At 38.8% G+C, this 22,289-nt stretch overlaps 1 protein-coding gene across 1 annotated transcript in view; it reads left to right on the top strand.

The window, feature by feature from the left end:
* Positions 1-22,289, top strand: part of DAPK1 (death associated protein kinase 1) — a 492,700-nt gene that overhangs the window by 14,007 nt on the left and 456,404 nt on the right. The gene's annotated exons all lie outside the window — the stretch shown is intronic.

The following is a 22,289-nucleotide window of genomic DNA, read 5'->3' as shown; positions in this document are numbered from 1 at the left end:
TTTCTCTATACAGACACCTTGCTTTATTCCTAATAGCTCTTGTTTTTAAAATATATACAGGTAGCCCTCAGTTTACGGGGGTTAGGTTCCAGAAGGAATAGTTGTAAATCGAAACTGTTGTAAATTGAAACCCAGTTTATTATGTAAGTCAACGGGTAGTGAGGGAGATAGGTTCCAGGCCCCTCTCAAAATTGTCATAAGTAACACCTAATACATTATTTTTAAAGCTTTGAAATGAAGACTTTAAATGCTAAACAGCATTATAAACCTAATAAAATAATCACACAACACAGAAAATATAATTAAACTAAGTTAAATGAACAAAAACATTTGCTAAACAGCATTATAAACCTAATAAAATAATCACACAACACAGACTTCACTTGCATTTTTCTGCAAACAGTTCTTTCTATGCATTCCAATCTGGACTGATTTATAGACAGGAAGATCTGGTTCCTATGAAATCTTCTAGATAGCTCAGGTCTGGTTAAACTGATTAATTTCAGCTTGCTTGGCTTTGCTGCAACACAAGCGGACAGCTATACCTACTGACTATTTTAATAAATGCACTGCTTCTCAATAGCAGTCACATGACTGGAAAAAAAGGTTGTTATTCTGAAACTGTGTAAATTAAACCGTTGTAAAACGAGGGCCACCTGTATATGTGCGTTTGTGTATGTGTGTGTATATAATTTTTTTTTAATTCCCTACCGTTTCGCTGCTGTCTCCTCCCAACCCCTACTTCCGTGTTATCCTGTGTGTGATGTCTTGAGCAGTCCCACCCGCTCTCTACGTCGCTCAAAAGCGCGTTGCTGATGTACACTGCACATGCGCCAGTCACAGTTGACACATAGTATTCAATTAATTACTTTATTCATTGAGTACTATACTATCTCATGCTATACTGTCTCATGAATGAGCATGTATAATCAACTATGCTATTCCGGGTTTAACACATGCGCTTTACACATGCGTGATGTTGCAGAGAATGGCCTGAACGCCCGGAGGAGGGGTGAACGAGCATTGGAGGATTGAATACAACTCGCCTGTCAATCATTTTGACAAAATGGCGGGCGGGAAACGAAGGTTAGTGTTGGCTGTTTAAAAAGTAATAAACAGCAGTAAATAATAATATTTAAAAAAACAGATGAATTAAACTAGGCCTATTTTTACAAAATCTATAGTATGCCATTACCGAGTTGGGTTAACTTTACCTCACTTCACTTTAAGCATCTTGTGCAGTTCAGGTTATTTAAATTCCAGAATGTAATGTAAAACCATTTATTCTTACTTGTCTCTTGATTTAAACAATGTTGTGATTCAAGTCTCTACTCCATATCAGTTATGGTCATCTGGCTGAAACATAAGCAACTCACCTCCCTGCGTTTTTATTTTTCTTCACAATAAAATATAAAATGGTCAATTTGTTGTTATTTTTTGTTTTGTTTTTTTAGGTAAAGAATAATTTGTAAAGTTAATATTGTTCACTGTTGTGTTAAAATATATGTGCAGTAATTAATACATTGTTGCTATATATTTTTTTATATAATTGATTCTAAATTAAAGGGCCATAATACCCAAATGTTTAAACACTTGAAAGTGATGCAGCATAGCTGTTAAAAGTTGACTAGAAAATATCTCCTGAACATCTCTATGTAAAAAAGAAAGATATTTTACCTCAAAAGTTCCTCAGTAGCCACCTCCCATTGTAAAGGATTTCTAAGCAGCATTTTAGTGTGTCTGTCCTAGGACAGCTTAGGGGATGAGCCTCGTGAACTCTCATATTATTTCACCAATCAGGTAAAGGAAGCTTACTATGAAATCTCATGAGATTTGACTTAACTCTCATGAGATCACAGTAAGAGTTCATGACCTCAGCACTGCTGATGCTGATTGGCTGCTGTTCATTTCTTCATTTATTTTTTTATTTTTACCTGCAGCTGGGAGCAGGTGAAGTATAACTTTTTACACAGAACTTACTCTGCTGAGCTGAGGAGATTGTGAGGTAAAATATCTTCCTTTTTTACATAGAGATGCTCAGGTGATATTTTTGTCGGCTTTTTACAGTTATACTGCATCAGTTTCAAGTGATTTAGCATATGAGTATTATGTCCCTTTAATTGATCTGTTTTAAATTAAGATAAACAGGAAAGCCTGTTACACAGTTTTGAAAAGACTTGCACTGTTTTCACTAAAGAAAAAGGCTCAGTATTTCGCACATATGTGCCAGAATTTAGTTTAGGCGTATAGAAGTCTAAGGTTTCATTTAGTTTGGCCTTTGTTGTGCTGTATTTGTTACAGCCACTTTGGTGTGACCAATGAAGGACATGTGTAAATAAGCTCTTGCAGTTATCAAGCAAACACTGTGAAGAATGCTGTTAAGTTATCATTCTGCATCCTGCTTGATGCACACCAGACAAAATTTGTTTTTCTTCAGCAAAATAATGAAAGTTTATTACAATAATTTTTGTACTGCGCGTAATTCAAACTTTGTTTCACCTCTTTATAAGAGCTTCAAAAATGTTAGTAGTTTTATTATAAAAATTGAAAATAACCTTGTACAGTACTGTAAAATTTTACCAATTGAATGTATTCGCAGTGATCCATTTTACCTCCTAGAGCAGGGGCAGAACTACCATTGGTGCAGCATTGGCAGTGTCACCTGGGCCCAAAGTGCTGGGTGGGCTTATAGCAGCCAGTCTATTCATAGGTATGTGTAGAATGTGTACAATCCTAATGCAAGGGAGCCATTTTATAGATAAAAAACATGTTGCAGTGAAAAGGGTGTTTGTGTGCGACAAATGTTTGCCATACAATATTGTAATTTGCTCCAAAATTGGCTTATCTTGGGGCAGCTCCAAAAGAGGTGTACTATATTTGCGTTGGGTGCCGAGCATTTAAACCACTTATTTACCGCATCCGAGATCCATTTTGCTCTCAATTTTGGAGAGATGGAGCTGCAATGAAGAAAGTGTGTTAATTTCCCTATAATTCACTGAGTGTGGCTCTGCAAACTAGCTCAACGTGTCCTTAATAACCTCTACACCATTGATGCAAACGTGAGAAATAGAGTGAATCCCCTGCCTAGCTACTGAGCATAACCTATCAACATTTGTGATGGTTTTGCATTCTAGACCTTCTGCTAGTAATTTTTGTAAATAATGTGTGCTTTTGAAGATATGCAAAGATGCTATCATGGGGAGATCAAACTTAAGTTGTAAGTCCTGGAAGAATGAAGGTTGGTTAGTGTTAAGATCTAATAGTTGTGATAATCTCATCCATTTGCATAATCTAGCCCAGGCCTGTAGAGGGTTTTCGAAACCATATATAATTTCTGATCATCTGTGGAAGAGAGAATAAAGCGGAGCATGGGGCAAGATGTCTAAGTTTAGCGGGTGTGTTAAGGTATTCCCTAAGTCACGGTTGTTAAAGTTTGATGTTCTCACTTGCCAGCCTAAAACAAGTTACCCTAAAGTTGCCAAATTGTAATAGTACATTTGGAAGTGTAAGACCCTTTTATCTAGCAGTACTGCAAGCTTGAGACATATTATATGTCGCTTTTTGTTATTCCAAACAAAATTGATGAATATCTTTGTGATGATTGTGTAAGTCCGTGTTAGTAGTAGTAGTGGGAGCATTTGATGGGGATACAGTAGTTCTGGAATAGCCATCATTCTTATTAGGCCAATATGGCCTAACAGATAGAAAGGCAGGTTAGACCACCATCAAGTGTAGATCACAGTTGTTTGATCACAGGAGGTATTTTGAGGTGATAGATCAAGAAAGCCATTAGTATGTAATTGGATGCCCAGGTATTTAAAAAGACCATTAATAATTTTAAGATTTATGTGGGATAGTGAAGATTTAGTGCTGTTATTGAGGTAAATCACTTCCGATTTATATAAATTTACTTTGCAGCCTGATATTTTCCTGAACTGCCCAAATTAAGAAACAAACTTGAGCACCATGCTGTCTCCGGTTTTGTAGGTATAATAATAATTTGTCTGTGTATAAAGATAAGTGGAGTTAGTGGTTTCCAATCCTAATGCCCTCTAAAGTGTTTTTGATATAGGTGGCTAGTGGTTCACTTGCCACGTTAAAGTGAAGAGGCAAAAGCAGGCAGCCCTGCTGGGTGCCTCTCTCCATTTGCAGACATCCCAACCTGCAAAAACTAATTTCCGGGAGGTACCCTCCCCCCCCACCAAAAAAAAAAAAAAAAGAGGGATGAAAAAAAAATAATGATCACATCACTTTAAATGCCTTTTCAAGATACTTGGCAGATACACTCGGTGTAGTAAGTATGACTAGCTGTACTGGGTGGATACCACAGCATCACAGGAAGTGGAACAGTGAATACAATGAATGAAGCAGCCAGCAGCCAATCACAAAAACTTAACTAGTCTAGAACAGAGAGACCAAACAACATTTAGTTACTGCCTAGTAACAAAGCGTGCATAACGATTTGTTTTTTGTTGTCATCACATAAAAAATCGTTATGCACGCTCTGTTACTAGCTGAAGAAATAGTATTACCATATGGGTTAGCTGCCTTTCGGGATAGTCCAATTGATTAACTGGTGTCAGGGAGCAGCTATTTGAATGCGGGAGACTCCCGGAGCTTCCGGGAGACTTGGGATGTCTGCATTTGGGAGATCTCTCTGTTAACAAGAATGGCAACACAAAGACTTGTGTGTAGTGTTTGAATAAGACAATGAAAATCATCCCTTATTCGAAACCTGCCTAGTGACGTCAACAGGTGATCCAATTCCACCCTGTCAAACTCCTTCTCTTAGTCAACTACGAGGAGACGGACGTCCAGCAAAGAATCAAGTCTGAGATTTATTTTGGCCTGCCAGAAATAAAATTACTGCTAGTGTCATCCTTATGTTTGCAGCTAAGGTGTAGGAGATCCTTTTATTAGTGCAGGTTGCCAGTCCATCTGTCTGCCTATCTATCATTATACAGAGCAGTATGTATATTATTACTATTTCTTACTAATGAGTTATCTTTGGGAGGCTCCAAACATTTTTTGCACCAGGTCCCTCTGTTGAGTAGGTTCACTAATGTGCTGGAGTGTATTAAATTGTTTACAAATATCTAATTTATATATTTTTTGTTATTTGAAGTAGCCACTGTTGCCTGTTGAAACCACCACATACCGTATACTGAAAATATGGATTGCTGCAGTATTCTTTATAGAGCAGATATGTAAACAAAAGGAAGCAGCAGAAATCGTCCTCCCAGTGGGTGGGAATGAGAGGTACTGAAATTTTCATTTAATTTTCAATTAGTCTCTCTTAGACCCAGATTTACTATAGCTCCCTGGTCTTGCAGGATTCTATAAGATGCCTTATCGGCATTACAAGGCCCCCCAGAGATTGTTTTAAAGGCAATTTTTACCTTGAAACTGTGTATCTCATTAAAGGGTCAATGAACCCAATTTTTTTTCTTTTGTGATTCAGATAGAGCATGAAATTTTAAGCAACTTTCTAATTTACTCCTATTATTAAATATTCTTCATTCTCTTGGTATCTTTATTTGAAATGCAAGAATGTAAGTTTAGATGCCGGCCCATTTTTGGTGAACAACCTGGATTGTTCTTGCTGATTGGTGGATAAATTCATCCACCAATAAAAAAGTGCTGTCCAGAGTCTAAACCAAAAAAGAGGCTTAGATGCCTTCTTTTTCAAATAAAGATAGCAAGTAAACTAAGAATTTGATAATAGGAGTAAATTTGAAAGTTACTTAAAATTGCATGCTCTATCTGAATCACGAAATATTTTTTTGGGGTTCAGTGTCCCTTTAAGGGGAGTTCACAACTATGTTTCATGCTAAGTTATGTTCTCTCAATGTCAGCAATGAGAATTGGGCCCTAAGTATTGTTTTATGTGTATAGAGTGAATGATAAGAAAAGGAAGTTTTTATGTATATAGAGATCCATACTATAAGATGAGGACCACTCTTTGTGGCAGCTCAGCCTATGTAAATGGTTATGTTCTCAAGAACAATGGATTCTGATATCAATGAGCAAAAAATACTGTTTCAAATACCTAAACGTTTCCCATAAATTTAATATTCAGAAGATGGTGTAACAAGTAATTGGAAACAGCAAAACTAGTTTAACAGCACTGTGTCCCTTTAAGGCAACTTCTTGCTTGACATTGTAGTGGAATCTATTCTAATGCTTTACACTAGTGAATGGTTTGAGGCAAGTCATACATAGTTTATGCTTAATACTGCATTGTGCCTAACCTACTTTACAAAAATAAATAAAAAGAGAGAAGCGCTCAACCTGGAAACGAACAATAGCATAATAGCTTGTTCTATGGCTAGTTACCACCCAAGAAGCAGCCTCTTTTTGCTCAACATGTGCCTTTCACAGAGAAAAACTTTCCTGAAGCATATCAGTCTGATCCTGACTTCACAGTACAGTCCAGCCCCGAAATACCAGGCAATTCTTCTCTGAACGAGAGAAACAGCAAAACCCCAGACGTACGTTTCGGCCTATTGTGGGCCTCGTCAGTGAGGTGCAGCCATATCCCTCTAGGCACACTGAGCAACGGGTCCACGTCTGGATTCCCGCATCACACTTAGGGAGACTTCCCAAAATGTCATAATTTGCATAAATAAAAAGAGAGAAGCGCTCAACCTGGAAACTAACAATAGCATAATAGCTTGTTCTATGGCTAGTTACCACCCAAGAAGCAGCCTCTTTTTGCTCATCATGTGCCTTTCACAGAGAAAAACTTTCCTGAAGCATATCAGTCTGATCCTGACTTCACAGTACAGTCCAGCCCCGAAATACCAGGCAATTCTTCTCTGAACGAGAGAAACAGCAAAACCCCAGACGTACGCTTCGGCCTATTGTGGGCCTCGTCAGTGAGGTGCAGCCATATCCCCCTAGGCACACTGAGCAACGGGTCCACGCCTGGATTCCCGCATCACACTTAGGGAGACTTCCCAAAATGTCATAATTTGCATAAATAAAAAGAGAGAAGCGCTCAACCTGGAAACGAACAATAGCATAATAGCTTGTTCTATGGCAAGTTACCACCCAAGAAGCAGCCTCTTTTTGCTCAACAGACTGATATGCTACAGGAAAGCTCTTCTCTGTGAAAGGCACATATTGAGCAAAAAGAGGCTGCTTCTAGGGTGGTAACTAGCCATAGAACAAGCTATTATGCTATTGTTCGTTCCCAGGTTGAGCGCTTCTCTCTTTTAATTTATGCAAATTATGACACTTAGGGAAGTCTCCCTAAGTGTGATGCGGGATTCCAGACGTGGACCCGGTGCTCAGTGTGCTTAGAGGGATATGGCTGCACCTCACTGACAAGGCCCACAATAGGCCGAAACGTACTTCTGGGGTTTTGCCGTTTCTCTCGTTCAGAGAGGGATTGCCTGGTATTTCGGGGCTGGACTGCACTGTTAAGTCAGGATCAGACTGATATGCTACAGGAAAGTTCTTCTCTGTGAAAGGCACATATTGAGCAAAAAGAGGCTGCTTCTAGGGTGGTAACTAGCCATAGAACAAGCTATTATGCTATTGTTCGTTCCCAGGTTGAGCGCTTCTCTCTTTTAATTTATACTTTACAAAAATAGTTGAGAAGAAAATGTATACTAAAGGTATACAGTTATACTAAATCTATCGTAGAGAGAAATTTGGTTGACGTAGATAATGTAGGTCTGCCCCAAGCCACTGTCTTGACTCCCATAAATGGAGTATTCAGTAAACCCTACAATAGTATTTACTATCAAGCCAGTCATTTCTTCACTCATAAGGACGTCTATCACAGAAGGTTGTCAGTGACAGATAGTTGTGAACTTTATTTTGTTTTTTAGTAGAGAACAAATATTAAAGGTTGGGGGGAAAACTGAAACATTTAGAAGGTTGAACTTCCAGTATCCCTGGTTATAAAGAGAGATTACATTTTACTTTTACAGTTAGTAGACAAAATATCATTTTAGGCGCACAATCTTTCTGTCCTCAGGGTTTCTTCCATTCCTAGTTTTGTATGTATTACTTGCAGATACAACAGAAGTGTTGCATGTTCTTTTTGCATTTCTAAAATTTGTTGACTGAAAAAAATTAGTCTACTATATTATGCTTCTTTTTTAACTTCTGGCTTAGTATTAAAAAGGACATAAAACTCAACATTTCTCCAACATTGGTGTGTCCGGTCCACGGCGTCATCCTTACTTGTGGGATATTCTCTTCCCCAACAGGGAAATGTGCAAAGGAGTCCCAGCAAAGCTGGTCCACATGATCCCTCCTAGGCTCCGCCCACCCCAGTCATTCTCTTTGCCGTTGCACAGGCAACATCTCCACGGAGATGGTTAAGAGTTTTTTTGGTGTTTAAATGTAGTTTTATTCTTCTATCAAGTGTTTGTTATTTTAAAAATAGTGCTGGGTATGTACTATTTACTCTGAAACAGAAAAGGATGAAGATTTCTGTTTGTAAGAGGAAGAGATTTTAGCAGACAGTAACTGAAATCGATTGCTGTTTCCACACAGGACTGGTTGAGATGAAGTAACTTCAGTTGGGGGAAACAGTTAGCAGTCTTTTCTGCTTAAGGTAATGACTAGCCATATTTCTAACAAGACCATGTAATGCTGGAAGGCTGTCATTTCCCTCATGGGGACCAGTAAAGCCATTTTCTTAGTTAAACATAAAAGAATAAAGGGCTTCAAAAGGGCTTAAAAACTGTTTAGACATTTTTCTGGGCTAAAACAATGCTTTACTAGGCATATTATGCAGATTCTAACTAATTATGGTATTATAATCTTGGGGAACATTTAGAAAAAACGGCAGGCACTGTGTTGAGCACCTTTTTCAGATGGGGGCCTTTCTAGTTATAGACAGAGCCATCTTTCTGGGACTGTATAGGGGTTAAATGTAAAAACGCGCTCCGGTTCCGTTAATTAAGGGTTAAAGCTCTGAAATTTGGTGTGCATACTTTTAATGCTTTAAGACACTGTGGTGAAATTTTGTGAATTTTGAACAATTCCTTCATACTTTTTCACATATTCAGTAATAAAGTGTTTTCAGTTGAAATTTAAAGTGACAGTAACGGTTTTATTTTAAAACGTTTTTTGTGCTTTGTTGACAAGTTTAAGCTGTTTAAACATGTCTGTACCATCAGATAAGCTATGTTCTATATGTATGGAAAGCCAATGTGTCTCCCCATTTAAATTTATGTGATAATTGTGCCATTAGTGTCCAAACAAAGTAAGGACAGTATTGCAACAGATAATGATAATTGCCCAAGATGATTCCTCAAATGAGGGGAGGTAAACATGATACTACATCATCCCCTACTGTGTCTACACCAGTTATGCCCACACAGAGGCCCCCTAGTACATCTATGTGCGCCAATACTATTACCATGCAACAATTAACCGGCTGTAATGGATAACTCCATAGCAAATCTTTTATCCAAAATGCCTACTTATCAGAGAAAGCGCGATTGCTCTGTTTTAAACACTGAAGAGCAAGAGGATGCCTGATGATAACTGTTCTGACATACCCTCACACCAATCTCAAGGGGCCATGAGGGAAGTTTTGTCTGATGGAGAAATTTCAGATTCAGGAAAAATTTCTCATCAAGCTGAACCTGATGTTGTGACATTTAAATTTAAATTAGAACATCTCCGCGCACTGCTTAAGGAGGTTATTATCTACTCTGGATGATTGTGACAATTGGTCATTCCAGAGAAATTATGTAAGATGGACAAGTTCCTAGAGGTTCCGGTGCCCCCCGACGCTTTTCCTATACCCAAGCGGGTGGCGGACATAGTAAATAAAGAGTGGGAAAGGCCCGGCATACCTTTTGTTCCCCCCCCTATATTTAAGAAATTATTTCCTATAGGTCGACCCCAGAAAGGACTTATGGCAGACAGTCCCCTAAGGTCGAGGGGGCGGTTTCTACTCTAAACAAACGCACTACTATTCCTATCGAAGATAGTTGTGCTTTCAAAGATCCTATGGATTAAAAAATTAGAGGGTTTGCTTAAAAAGATTTTTGTACAGCAAGGTTACCTTCTACAAACCAATTTCATGCATTGTTCCTGTCACTACGGCAGCGTGTTTCTGGTTCGAGGAACTAGAAAAATCGCTCAGTAAAGAATCTTCGTATGAGGAGGTTATGGACAGAGTTTCAAGCACTTAAATTGGCTAACTCTTTTGTTTTAGATGCCGCTTTGCCAATTAGCTAGATTAGCGGCGAAAAATTCAGGGTTTGCTGTCGTGGCGCGCAGAGTGCTTTGGCTAAAGTCTTGGTCAGCGGATGTGTCTTCCAAGACAAAATTGCTTAACATTCCTTTCAAAGGTAAAACATTATTTGGACCCTGATTTGAAAGAGATTATTTCAGACATCACTGGGGGAAAAGGCCACGCCCTCCCACAGGATAGGTCTTTTAAAGGCTAATAATAAGCCTAATTTTCGTCCCTTTTGCAGAAACGACCAGTCTCTAATTCTGTATCCTCTAAGCAAGAGGGTAATACTTCACAACCCAAACCAGCCTGGAAACCAATGCAAGGCTGGAACAAGGGAAAGCAGGCCAAGAGCCTACCACTGCTACCAAAACAGCATGAAGGGATAGCCCCCGATCCGGGACCGGATCTAGTGGGGGGGCAGACTTTCTCTCTTTGCTCAGGCTTGGGCAAGAGATGTTCAGGATCCTTGGGCGCTAGAAATAGTTTCTCAAGGTTATCTCCTGGAATTCAAGGAACTACCACCCCCAAGGGGAAGGTTCCACAGGTCTCAATTATCTTCAAACCAAATAAAGAGACAGGCATTCTTACATTGTGTAGAAGACCTGTTAAAGATGGGAGTGATACATCCAGTTCCAATAAGAGAACAAGGAATGGGATTTATTCCAATCTGTTCATAGTTCCCAAAAAAGAGGGAACATTCAGACCAATTTTGGATCTAAAGATCCTAAACAAATTTCTCAGGGGTACCATCGTTCAAAATGGAAACTATTCGAACGATCCTACCTACTATCCAGGAAAATCAATTTATGACTACCGTGGGATTTAAAGGATGCGTACCTACATATTCCTATCCACAAGGAACATCATCAGTTCCTAAGGTTCGCTTTTCTGGACAAGCATTACCAGTTTGTGGCACTTCCATTTGGATTAGCCACTGCTCCAAGGATTTTCACAAAGGTACTAGGGTCCCTTCTAGCGGTTCTAAGACCAAGGGGCATTGCCAGTAGTACCTTACTTGGACGACATCCTGATTCAAGCGTCGTCCCTGTCAAAAGCAAAGGCTCATACGGACATCGTCCTAGCCTTTCTCAGATCTCACGGATGGAAGGTGAACAAAGAAAAAAGTTCTCTGTCCCCGTCAACAAGAGTTCCCTTCTTGGGAACAATAATAGATTCCTTAGAAATGAGGATTTTTCTGACAGAGGTCAGAAAATCAAAACTTCTAAGCTCTTGTCAAGTACTTCATTTCTGTTCCTCGTCCTTCCATAGCGCAGTGCATGGAAGTAATAGGATTGATGGTTGCAACAATGGACATAGTTCCTTTTGCACGAATTCATCTAAGACCATTACAACTGTGCATGCTCAGACAGTGGAATGGGGATTATACAGACTTGTCTCCGACGATTCAAGTAGATCAAAAGACCAGAGAGTCACTCCGTTGGTGGCTGACCCTGGACAATCTGTCACAGGGAATGAGCTTCCGCAGACCAGAGTGGGTCATTGGTCACGGACCGACGCCAGCCTAGTGGGCTGGGGCGCGGTCTGGGAATCCCTGAAAGCTCAGGGTCTATTGTCTCGGGAAGAGTCTCTTCTCCCGATAAACATTCTGGAACAGAGCGATATTCAATGCTTTCAGAGCTTGGCCTCACTAGCAAAGGCCAAAATCATAAGGTTTCAGTCAGACAACATGACGACCGTTGCATATATCAATCATCAGGGGGGAACAAGGACTTCCCTGGCGATGAAAGAAGTGACCAGATAATTCAATGGGCGGAGGATCGCTCCTGCCACTTGTCTGCGATCCACATCCCAGGAGTGGAAAATTGGGAAGCGGATTTTCGAGTCATCAGACATTCCATCCGGGGGAGTGGGAACTCCATCCGGAAATCTTTGCCCAAATAACTCAATTATGGGGCATTCCAGACATCGATCTGATGGCGTCTCGTCAGAACTTAAAGGTTCCTTGCTACGGGTCCAGATCCAGGGATCCCAAGGCGACCCTAGTAGATGCACTAGTAGCACCTTGGACCTTCAACCTAGCTTATGTATTCCCACCGTTTCCTCTCATCCCCCAGGCTGGTAGCTAGGATCAATCAGGAGAGGGCCTTGGTGATCTTGATAGCTCCTGCGTGGCCACGCAGGACTTGGTATGCAGACCTGGTGATATGTCATCGGCTCCACCATGGAAGCTACCTTTGAGACAGGACCTTCTTGTTCAGGGTCCATTCGAACATCCGAATCTGGTTTCCCTCCAACTGACGGCTTGGAGATTGAACGCTTGATTTTATCAAAGCGTGGGTTTTCAGATTCTGTAATAGATACTCTGATTCAGGCTAGAAAGCCTGTAACTAGAAAAATTTACCATAAAATATGGAAAAAATATATCTGTTGGTGTGAATCTAATGGATTCCCATGGAACAAGATAAAAATTCCTAAGATTCTATCCTTTCCTACAAGAAGGTTTGGAGAAAGGATTATCTGCAAGTTCTCTGAAGGGACAGATCTCTGCTTTATCTGTTTTACTTCACAAAAGACTGGCAGCTGTGCCAGATGTTCAAGCATTTGTTCAGGCTCTGGTTAGGATCAAGCCTGTTTACAGACCTTTGACTCCTCCCTGGAGTCTAAATCTAGTTCTTTCAGTTCTTCAAGGGGTTCCGTTTGAACCCTTACATTCCGTAGATATTAAGTTATTATCTTGGACAGTTTTGTTTTGGTTGCAATTTCTTCTGCTAGAAGAGTTTCAGAGTTATCTGCTCTGCAGTGTTCTCCGCCCTATCTGGTGTTTCCATGCAGATAAGGTGGTTTTTGCGTACTAAGCCTGGTTTTCTTCCGAAAGTTGTTTCCAACAAAAATATTAACCAGGAGATAGTTGTACCTTCTTTGTGTCCGAATCCATGTTTCAAAGAAGGAACGTTTGTTACACAATTTGGACGTAGTCCCGTGCTCTAAAATTCTATTTAGAGGCTACTAAAGATTCAGACAAACATCTTCCTTGTTTGTTGTTTATTCTGGTAAAAGGAGAGGTCAAAAAGCGACTTCTACCTCTCTTTCCTTTTGGCTTAAAAGCATTATCCGATTGGCTTATGAGACTGCCGGACGGCAGCCTCCTGAAAGAATCACAGCTCACTCCACTAGGGCTGTGGCTTCCACATGGGCCTTCAAGAACGAGGCTTCTGTTGACCAGATATGTAAGGCAGCGACTTGGTCTTCACTGCACACTTTTGCCAAATTTACAAATTTGATACTTTTGCTTCTTCGGAGGCTATTTTTGGGAGAAAAGGTTTTGCAAGCCGTGGTGCCTTCATTTAGGTGACCTGATTTGCTCCCTCCCTTCATCCGTGTCCTAAAGCTTTGGTATTGGTTCCCCACAAGTAAGGATGACGCCGTGGACCGGACACACCAATGTTGGAGAAAACAGAATTTATGCTTACCTGATAAATTACTTTCTCCAACGGTGTGTCCGGTCCACGGCCCGCCCTGTTTTTTTAATCAGTCTGATGAATTATTTTCTCTAACTACAGTCACCACGGTATCATATGGTTTCTCCTATATATATTTCCTCCTGTCCGTCGGTCGAATGACTGGGGTGGGCGGAGGCCTAGGAGGGATCATGTGACCAGCTTTGCTGGGACTCTTTGCCATTTCCTGTTGGGGAAGAGAATATCCCACAAGTAAGGATGACGCCGTGGACCGGACACACCCGTTGGAGAAAGTAATTTATCAGGTAAGCATAAATTCTGTTTTTTCTTTCATGATTCAGATAGAGAATGCAATTTTAAGCAACTTTGCATTTTACTTCTATCTAATTTTCTTCATTCTCTTGGTATTCTTGTTGAAGAAGCGACAATGCACTACTGGGGGAGATACCTGAATACATCAGGTGAGCCAGTAACATGAGGCATATGTGTGCAAACCACCAATCAGCAGATCCTGAGGAATCCCTGTTTTTGTAACTCTATTTTAAAGGGGCAGTCAACACCAGAAGTGTTTGTTGTTTAAAAAGATAGATAATCCCTTTATTACCCATTCGACAGTTTTGCATAACCAACACAGTTATAATAATACATTTTTTACTTTCTGATTACCTTGTATCTAAGCCCCTGCAAACTGCCCCCTTATTTAAATTCTTTTGACAAACTTGTATTTTAGCCAATTAGTGCTTACTCCTGGGCAACTTCACGTGCATGAGCTCAATGTTATCTATATGACACACATGAACTAACGCCCTATAGTGGTCAAAATGCATTCACATTAGAGGCGGCCTTCAAGGTCTAAGAAATTAGCATATGAGCCTCCTAGGTTTAGCTTTCAACTAAGAATACCAAGAGAACAAAGCAAAATTGGTGATAAAAGTAAATTGTAAAGTTGTTTAAAATTACATGGCCTATTTGAATCATGAAAGTTTATTTTGGACTTGACTGTCCCTTTAAGTCCCTTTTTTTTGTGTGTGTTGCATTTAAAAGGCCTGTGTTACCATGTTTGATAGGGTATCCATTATTAATTTGTTTAGTAAATCAGTTCTTTATGTAAAAGTGGAATTAACATATTGATCATCTACAGTGTGATGGCATAAAGCTTCAATAAATAATCCCCATAATGTGGAATTATTTAAATAGATAGTTTTCTGGTTTGACAGTTTCATTTTTAGCTGAAAAATTGTTTACATTTTTCTTATTTTCTCATTTTTGTGTCAATGCCAGTTATGACTGTCCTTTAATTGAAATTTCTTTTTGTTTATTGTAATTTAACTTATCTGCCATTTAAAAAAAATGCACTCACAATTAATAAAAAAATATTTTTAATATTAACGCTACAATTTTATTTAAGTCTATTCCTACTTTAAGATAGTGAAGTGATTTAATGCGATAATTTAACTTATTAGCATCTTTTATATTATATGTTGCTTTAGATATTTGTTTTATCCATTATTTTTTTTCTAAATGGATTTGGAGGTGCATATATATTGTCATGTAGTAAAGTGTTCTCCTCACTCTCAAGCTCATCATAAGCCAGATGAATCAGATCCATGACTTAAAGGGACACTCAACCCCAATCAGTGGCGTCACTAGGGTTGGTGTCACCCGGTGCGGTAAGTTATGGTGTCACCCCCCCCCCCCCCCAGAAAGCAGACACACACAAAAACACAGGCAAACACACTACAAACACTCAGACACAACTTAAAACATACTCAGATGCACACACAAACACTCGGAAACACACTCAGACACACACACAAAACACACACACAAAAACACTGAGACACACACAGACACACAAAAACTCAGACACACACATACAAAATAGGTAAACTGCACTGCATTAATTATAAAGCTCATGCCTAGAGCTGCTCCCTGGCTCAGCAGAGCATCAAATGAAAGATAAACAGAGCACTCTAAAAATAAATCACTAAAGAAAAGGTTTAGGTGCAAACTATGAAAATTCTGCTCTCTGACTCTGTTCCAAGTCTGTCAGTGCACAGCCCCGGGCCGCGTGCCTACCGCTTCTTATGGCCAATCACCTCTGCACTCTGCCCACCCCCAGACCCCCGCCCGCCCACCTACCTGTTCAGTGTGCACTTAGTGTACCGTAACCGTAATGGTCTGGTGGGCATCATACGTGGCTCCTTCACTTTAAAGACAGTGTCAAACAGTCATGCGGTCAGGTGCCAGGCATCCCCTCATGATTTGCCAGTTCCCGTTTAGAGAGACAGCACAGCAGTGAGTGACTCCACTGCTCCACATGTCACTGAGCAGTGAGCACAGATAGGCAGGCAGGTTTAGGCTAGCAGCGCAACTTTGCAAGCCCCACGGCATGCCCACAACATTCATAGCGAAATTGGGCAGGGGAGAAGCAAAGTACAAACAAGCAAAAGCAGCCGGGAAAACTATTTGTTGAAATTGCAGCACTGGCTCAAGGGGCAAAAAAATTGTGTGTCTACATCTTCCCCAGTCCCACCAATGTTCACAAATGCCAGCCCCTCTAATAAAAAAAAATCTATGCATCTCAACATTGTATTTCTTTGTGACGCCACTGAACCCAATTTTTCTTTCTTTCGTGATTCAGATAGAGCATGCAACTTAATAATTTACTCCTATTATCAATTTTTCTTTTTTCTCTTGCTATCTTTATTTAGAAAAAGAAAGTCCAGAACTCTGGACAGCACTTTTTTATTGGTGGATTAATTTATCAACTAATCAGCAAGAACAACCCAGGTTGTTCATCAAAAATGGCCCCCGGCTTCTAAACTTACATTCTTGCTTTTCAAATAAAAATACCAAGAGAATGAAGAACATTTGATAATAGGAGTAAATTAGAAGGTTGCTTAAAATTGCATGATCTATCTGAATCACAAAAGAGGAAATTTGGGTTCAGTGTCCCTTTAAGAAACAGCTGCAGTCTGATGAACCCCAAGAGGGCAGAGCAAGCCATCTATGGGCATGTATTTATTTTTTCCTGACATGGAAATTCCTCCCTGAGCAGAATTTAAAATGGTGTGTCTAAGCTTTAAAGTTTTGGGAACTATGGGGTGGACATTACACCTATACTGGTTATAGACTCCCTTTATTCTATAATTTTTTAAGAACTATGGCATGTGCGTCCCCCCACCCCGCTTTATCTAATTAACTAGGGAAAAACTAAAATCTAGTTTATTGTATGGGCTGGAGCTCCATTATATTTAGGGCATTTTACTTCAAAAGAATTTGTGTGGATCAGTAGAAAAGATTTTTGTATGTATTATTTATATATATATATATATATATATATATATAATGTGTGTATACATACATACATACATACATACATACATACATACATACACCACACACTATGTGTGTGTAAAGTTTTATATCTTTTGCATCCAGGTGGTTGAGATAGATGTGCACGTGCACACACACCTTCTTTGCATAATTCAGTATTTTATTAAATTTATTCTTGGCTATATTGTGGTGCATTCATGTGGTTTGCAATATAAATTGGAATGAGATATGCGTCTAATGTGGTCTACTGGCTTTGGCAGTGAATGTAATAATGTTGGCATTCCTGTTTTTATGCTACACCTTGCTCATTATCACAGATATGCCTTTGTGCAAAGGATGATGGAAGTTATCTCATTTGTAATCACATTGTGTAGATGCTCTTACTTTATGATATTTCTTTGGCACAAAAACAGCCCCTCAATCATTTAATCCCTCTGGTTTGTAGAGTAGTAAAAACTGAATAATCCTTGAGCTGAACTAGATGTGCAGCCGCAGCAGAAAATAGTCACAAAACACCTTGTTTCTTGAGCGCTTAGCCATGATAGCAAAAATCACCCCAGAGGCCATAAGAAAATCATTTTTATTAATGTAAAATATACAGACTGTACACAATTTTATACAGAATGTTTATTAATAACTATTTTTATCATTTTCACATTTGTTTTGTTCCTTAAAACTACATTCTAATGCAATAATCAAATGATATAATTCACTTGGTTACTGTGTGTTTAGTCTCCGCTAAGGGTTTAAACTAAGAGTTGAGTTCCTGCTTGGGAGCCTCAGTGTATTGCAACTTCTGAGCAGGACATGGGCAGTGAGCTAATTAGGCACAATATATGAACAGAGCAACTAATCACCAGCCCTGTGGTTATGTGCTCCCAAAACATTTCTATTGAGTTATTGAAGATTAGTGCTTTCTATTCCACCTTAGTCGCCCATTGACATCAGCTGACCCACTCTGTCTGTCCCTAAATTACCTCACCATATTATTTAGAATCATGTTCAAAATATTGACTCTAACCTATAAAGGTCATAACAACCTCACACCCAATTATATTTCTTCCCTTATGTCCAAATATGATCAACCTCTGTCCTATATCTATCCTATCATCACTACGTCTCTCACTTTACATAACGTCAAGTGTGCTTTGAAAAAAAAACACCTATTTTAGACAGTCTAACCAACTCTCCAATGAAAGTTCTTCAATAAATCTTGAACTGTCATGTCTCACTGCTGCAACTACAATCCACATGATGCGCTTGACTTTCAACCTGTAGATTGTAAACACTTTGGGGCACGACCCTCCTCCCTCTTTATTCATTTGTTTTGTTTTTTTCTGTTCTATGTAGCTATATTTTTTTTTACCATAAATCCATTTCACTGTATAACTGTACTCTGGTACCCAGCAAAACATAAATTACCAGCGCTTTACGAATACACTATACATATAATTACCAGGGAGCAATTTGTGCAATAATAAAAAAACAAAATATAGGATTTTTATTATATAATTTTTTATATACATATTTTAATCAGTCTGCTGTATACCTATTCTTTTGCAACAACAAAAAACGTCGTTTCATTTCATCCTTTTGAACTACTCTTATACAGAGCACTTATTATTCTTCTCTGCCCTGTGGATATATTGTTATACACCATGTGATTTCCATGAGTAAGCATTATTTATGAGATTTCTTGAGTACGGAATGGAGTGATTTCTTGAAGATTAAAGAGAATCTGATACCTTTTTTTTTAAAAGCGGTTTTCCTCTGTGTAAGCAGATGAACTATAACGCTATCCTTAACTCTTCCCCCCCCCCCTTTTGAGGGGCTTGCTTCCTTGGAAACCGGCTGCTGATGGTAGATTGAGCATACACACTTAGTGTGCCCCCTGCCTCATGCAGGAGCGTGAAACTCTCATGGGAGATGGGCCCCCAAACTCCTTTTCTATGGATGTTATGGAATCAAAGCCTCATGGTTGCACGGCTCCTTGTTTTCTAGAATTGTACGGTTATATTATAAATATATATATATATATATATATATATATATATATATATATATATATATATATATATACATACACACATACACACATATACACACACATACACACACATACACACACACACACACGTATGTATGTGTGTGTATATGTATATATATATATATATAATCTAATTCAGTATTATTTCCCATTCTAATTGGTTGATAAATTGTTTGGCATAAAAACCCTGGCTTATAAAAAAAATTGTCCAACCCTGAGAATGTTTGCTTGTGTTTATAGTTCGTCTGACAAATGCATCCTGCCTTGTGTATTGCCCTTCAAATATTGTTTGAATTAAATGTAAAACAAGAACATTGTGTAATTCAGCTATATGAGAACGTGTCTATCATGCATGTAAGTGGGAGTATACAATCCCTACGCAGTTATTTTGAGCAGCTGTAAATTAATGTAAACCACAAGTGAAAATGCGTCATGCTGTTTAACTGAAAACCCCCCACCTTTAAGTGGTCATTTTCAATTTTGTAATTGATCATTAAATGACCATTTACAAACGATATTACAAGTTTCTTACTGAGAAAAATAAATGATGCAATGTTTAAGGGACAGTAAAGTCAAAATTAAACTTTCATAATTCAGATAGAGCATTCAATTTTAAACAACTTTCCAATTTGCTTTGTTCTCGTGACATAATTTGTTGAAGAGTAAAGGTAGGTAGGCTGATGGGAGCTTATGAGCGTGCACATGTCTTTAGCAGTCTGGCAGCAGTATTTTGCAACATTGTATAACCCTGCAATAAACCATTTCAATACAAGAATCAATTGTGCTACAAAGCTAGACACCCATACGCTAGAAATAAATACCAAACTAGTTAGCTTTTGTCCAGAGCGGGAAAAAAACTCTCTTAAAGAAGCTGAATAAATAAATAATATTTACTATTAGGGCATAAATTAAAAATACAATCTAGATAAATGTCAAAACACAGTATACTAATAAAAATACAAATAAAATTAAATTCTCTGGTGGACTAAATACAAATGTTCATCTATGATAAATAATGAATCTATAACAACAAAACTCCAAAAAGATGAATGTTCCTAAATCGTCAGAATCCGCATGATCCACCACCTATAGGTGAAGAAGTGGTCAAAAGTTATGTGCAGATAGATTGAATCCTGGTTGGCTGTGAGGGCCAATCCCCATATAGGGGTCAATACTTTTGTGAAAGAAAATTCCCTTGAAATTTCCTTAAATTTACCGTCTTTACCAAGTCTGTGTATTTGTGATAACTTTCTTTTGTAACATACACCACACTGTATTCTTCACAGTTCACTTACCCGCTATGTCCCTCCAATGTGATCTCTGATTTCGCGGTTAGTAAGAACCGACTTGTCTATCTGCCGGGTTGTAATGGCCCGAGTGGCGTGTATGTCGGATCAGCTCTTCGTTCCTGGTTGGTTACGTGACCCAATCATGTGATCCTTCTTCTGCCAATGGCAATAGCTGGATACGTTTCTTACCATACAGCGCTCTGTTCATGGGAAGTTGTTGGTCCTAGATCTTACAAGAAGCTGGAAATTCTCCTTTTAGTAATAAGTACAGTCTCTATAAAGACAATAGACTTAAGCATAAGCTTGACTTCAATACTGAAAAGGTATTTTTTTCAGTATTGAAGTCTAGCTTTTTAGCGCAATCGCTTCTTGTATTGAATTTATTTATTTTTTTGAGTAGATTTGCAGAGAGCTACTCCACGTTCATTTGCCTGACACTCTTTTTCTGGTCTTCCATACATCTAATTTGTTTACTTAGTTTACCTGCAATAAACAATGTTGGTAGCACTGCTGCTTCTGAGCTCACCTAAGATTATTCTTTAACAAAGGATACAAAGAGAACTAAGCAAAATTAATAATAGAAGTAAATTGAAAGTTGTTTGAACCTGTTACTAAAAGGGACAGTAAAATAAAAAATGACTAGATAGAGCATGACATTTTAAAGACTGTTGTAATGTAATAATAAACTGTTTGAAGTCTTTATCTTTAGAGCATTTTTATTTTTAAACAAATTCCACACTCCAAAGGAGTTTAACACATAGTTAAAGTCATGTACCAGGTGCGTTCCCATGCCATTCTTCATGAAGACACAGCCTATAATTGGTGAATAGGAATGTTTTCTGCTCGTAATTGGTTTACCTCTAAAAAAGCACAGTGCACTCACCTATAGCTATGGGTCTGTTACTTTGCAGATGTTAAAGGGACATTCAACACTTAGTGTAACAGGTTTTAATATTGTAAATTAAGAAACGGAGGTCCGCCTACACTATACCCCTCCTCCCTTGCCGCCTTGCTTCTGTCCTAATCAGCGGCGCTAACTACTCTAATACCCGGTCAATATGGATGCCGAACTCCCCCCCACTATTACGTAGCTGCCGCCTTCTTAAACTGATAAGCAAATCAGAATCCAGTCCTCGGACTGAAATTTCACCGCGCGTGCAATTTCAGTCCCGAGGACTGGATTCTGATTTGCTTATCAGTTTAAGAAGAAGGCAGCTACGTAATAGTGGGGGGAGTTCGGCATCCATATTGACCGGGTATTAGAGTAGTTAGCGCCGCTGATTAGGACAGAAGCAAGGCGGCAAGGGAGGAGGGGTATAGTGTAGGCGGACCTCCGTTTCTTAATTTACAATATTAAAACCTGTTACACTAAGTGTTGAATGTCCCTTTAAACTCCTAGTCAGAAATGAACATTTGTTTAATAATAAAAGGCTCCAATAAATTAGAACATTTTATAAAACTAGAAAGTTCCTTGAAGCTTTTTTAGTATATTAGCCTTAGTTTTGTGCTTCTAGAAATTTGCAGAATTTCCCTGACCCATTCCTTCCAGCACTGTGTGTACCATATTAATTTGTTTAGATTTTTTGTTGTTGCCAGTTTTTGACAAAAAAATCTTCCTTATAGAGGGAGGGGAGTTTTATCTTCAAAATGAAGCAGCGTTGAGATGCCTCTGTGCTAACGTAGTACCCACTGTCTTTCTATTCTAGTGCTATACTAATTAATCCTGTCATGAAAATATGAAATGCATGTTTGCTATATTTTTGTATTTTATTTTCTTCACACAATGTTGTGAATGTAAATAAGTAACTTGAAAGAACTCTTTCCATTCCTCAGTTGGTCAACAATTCAAGTTCTGCATTTTAATCTTTTATTTCCTGTTTTTAGTTTCAACATGTGATGAAGATTAGCATATATAGTGTACACAGTTATTTGTCCTTCACTTTTATAGCACACGGATATTGTTGGACAAGAGTTAAGTGAAT

Source organism: Bombina bombina, chromosome 2 (assembly GCF_027579735.1).
Source record: "Bombina bombina isolate aBomBom1 chromosome 2, aBomBom1.pri, whole genome shotgun sequence".
In the NCBI taxonomy this organism is placed as follows: Eukaryota; Metazoa; Chordata; class Amphibia; order Anura; family Bombinatoridae; genus Bombina; species Bombina bombina.
Note: the sequence above shows the minus strand (reverse complement) of the source record. Positions and strands in the feature narration are given on the sequence as shown.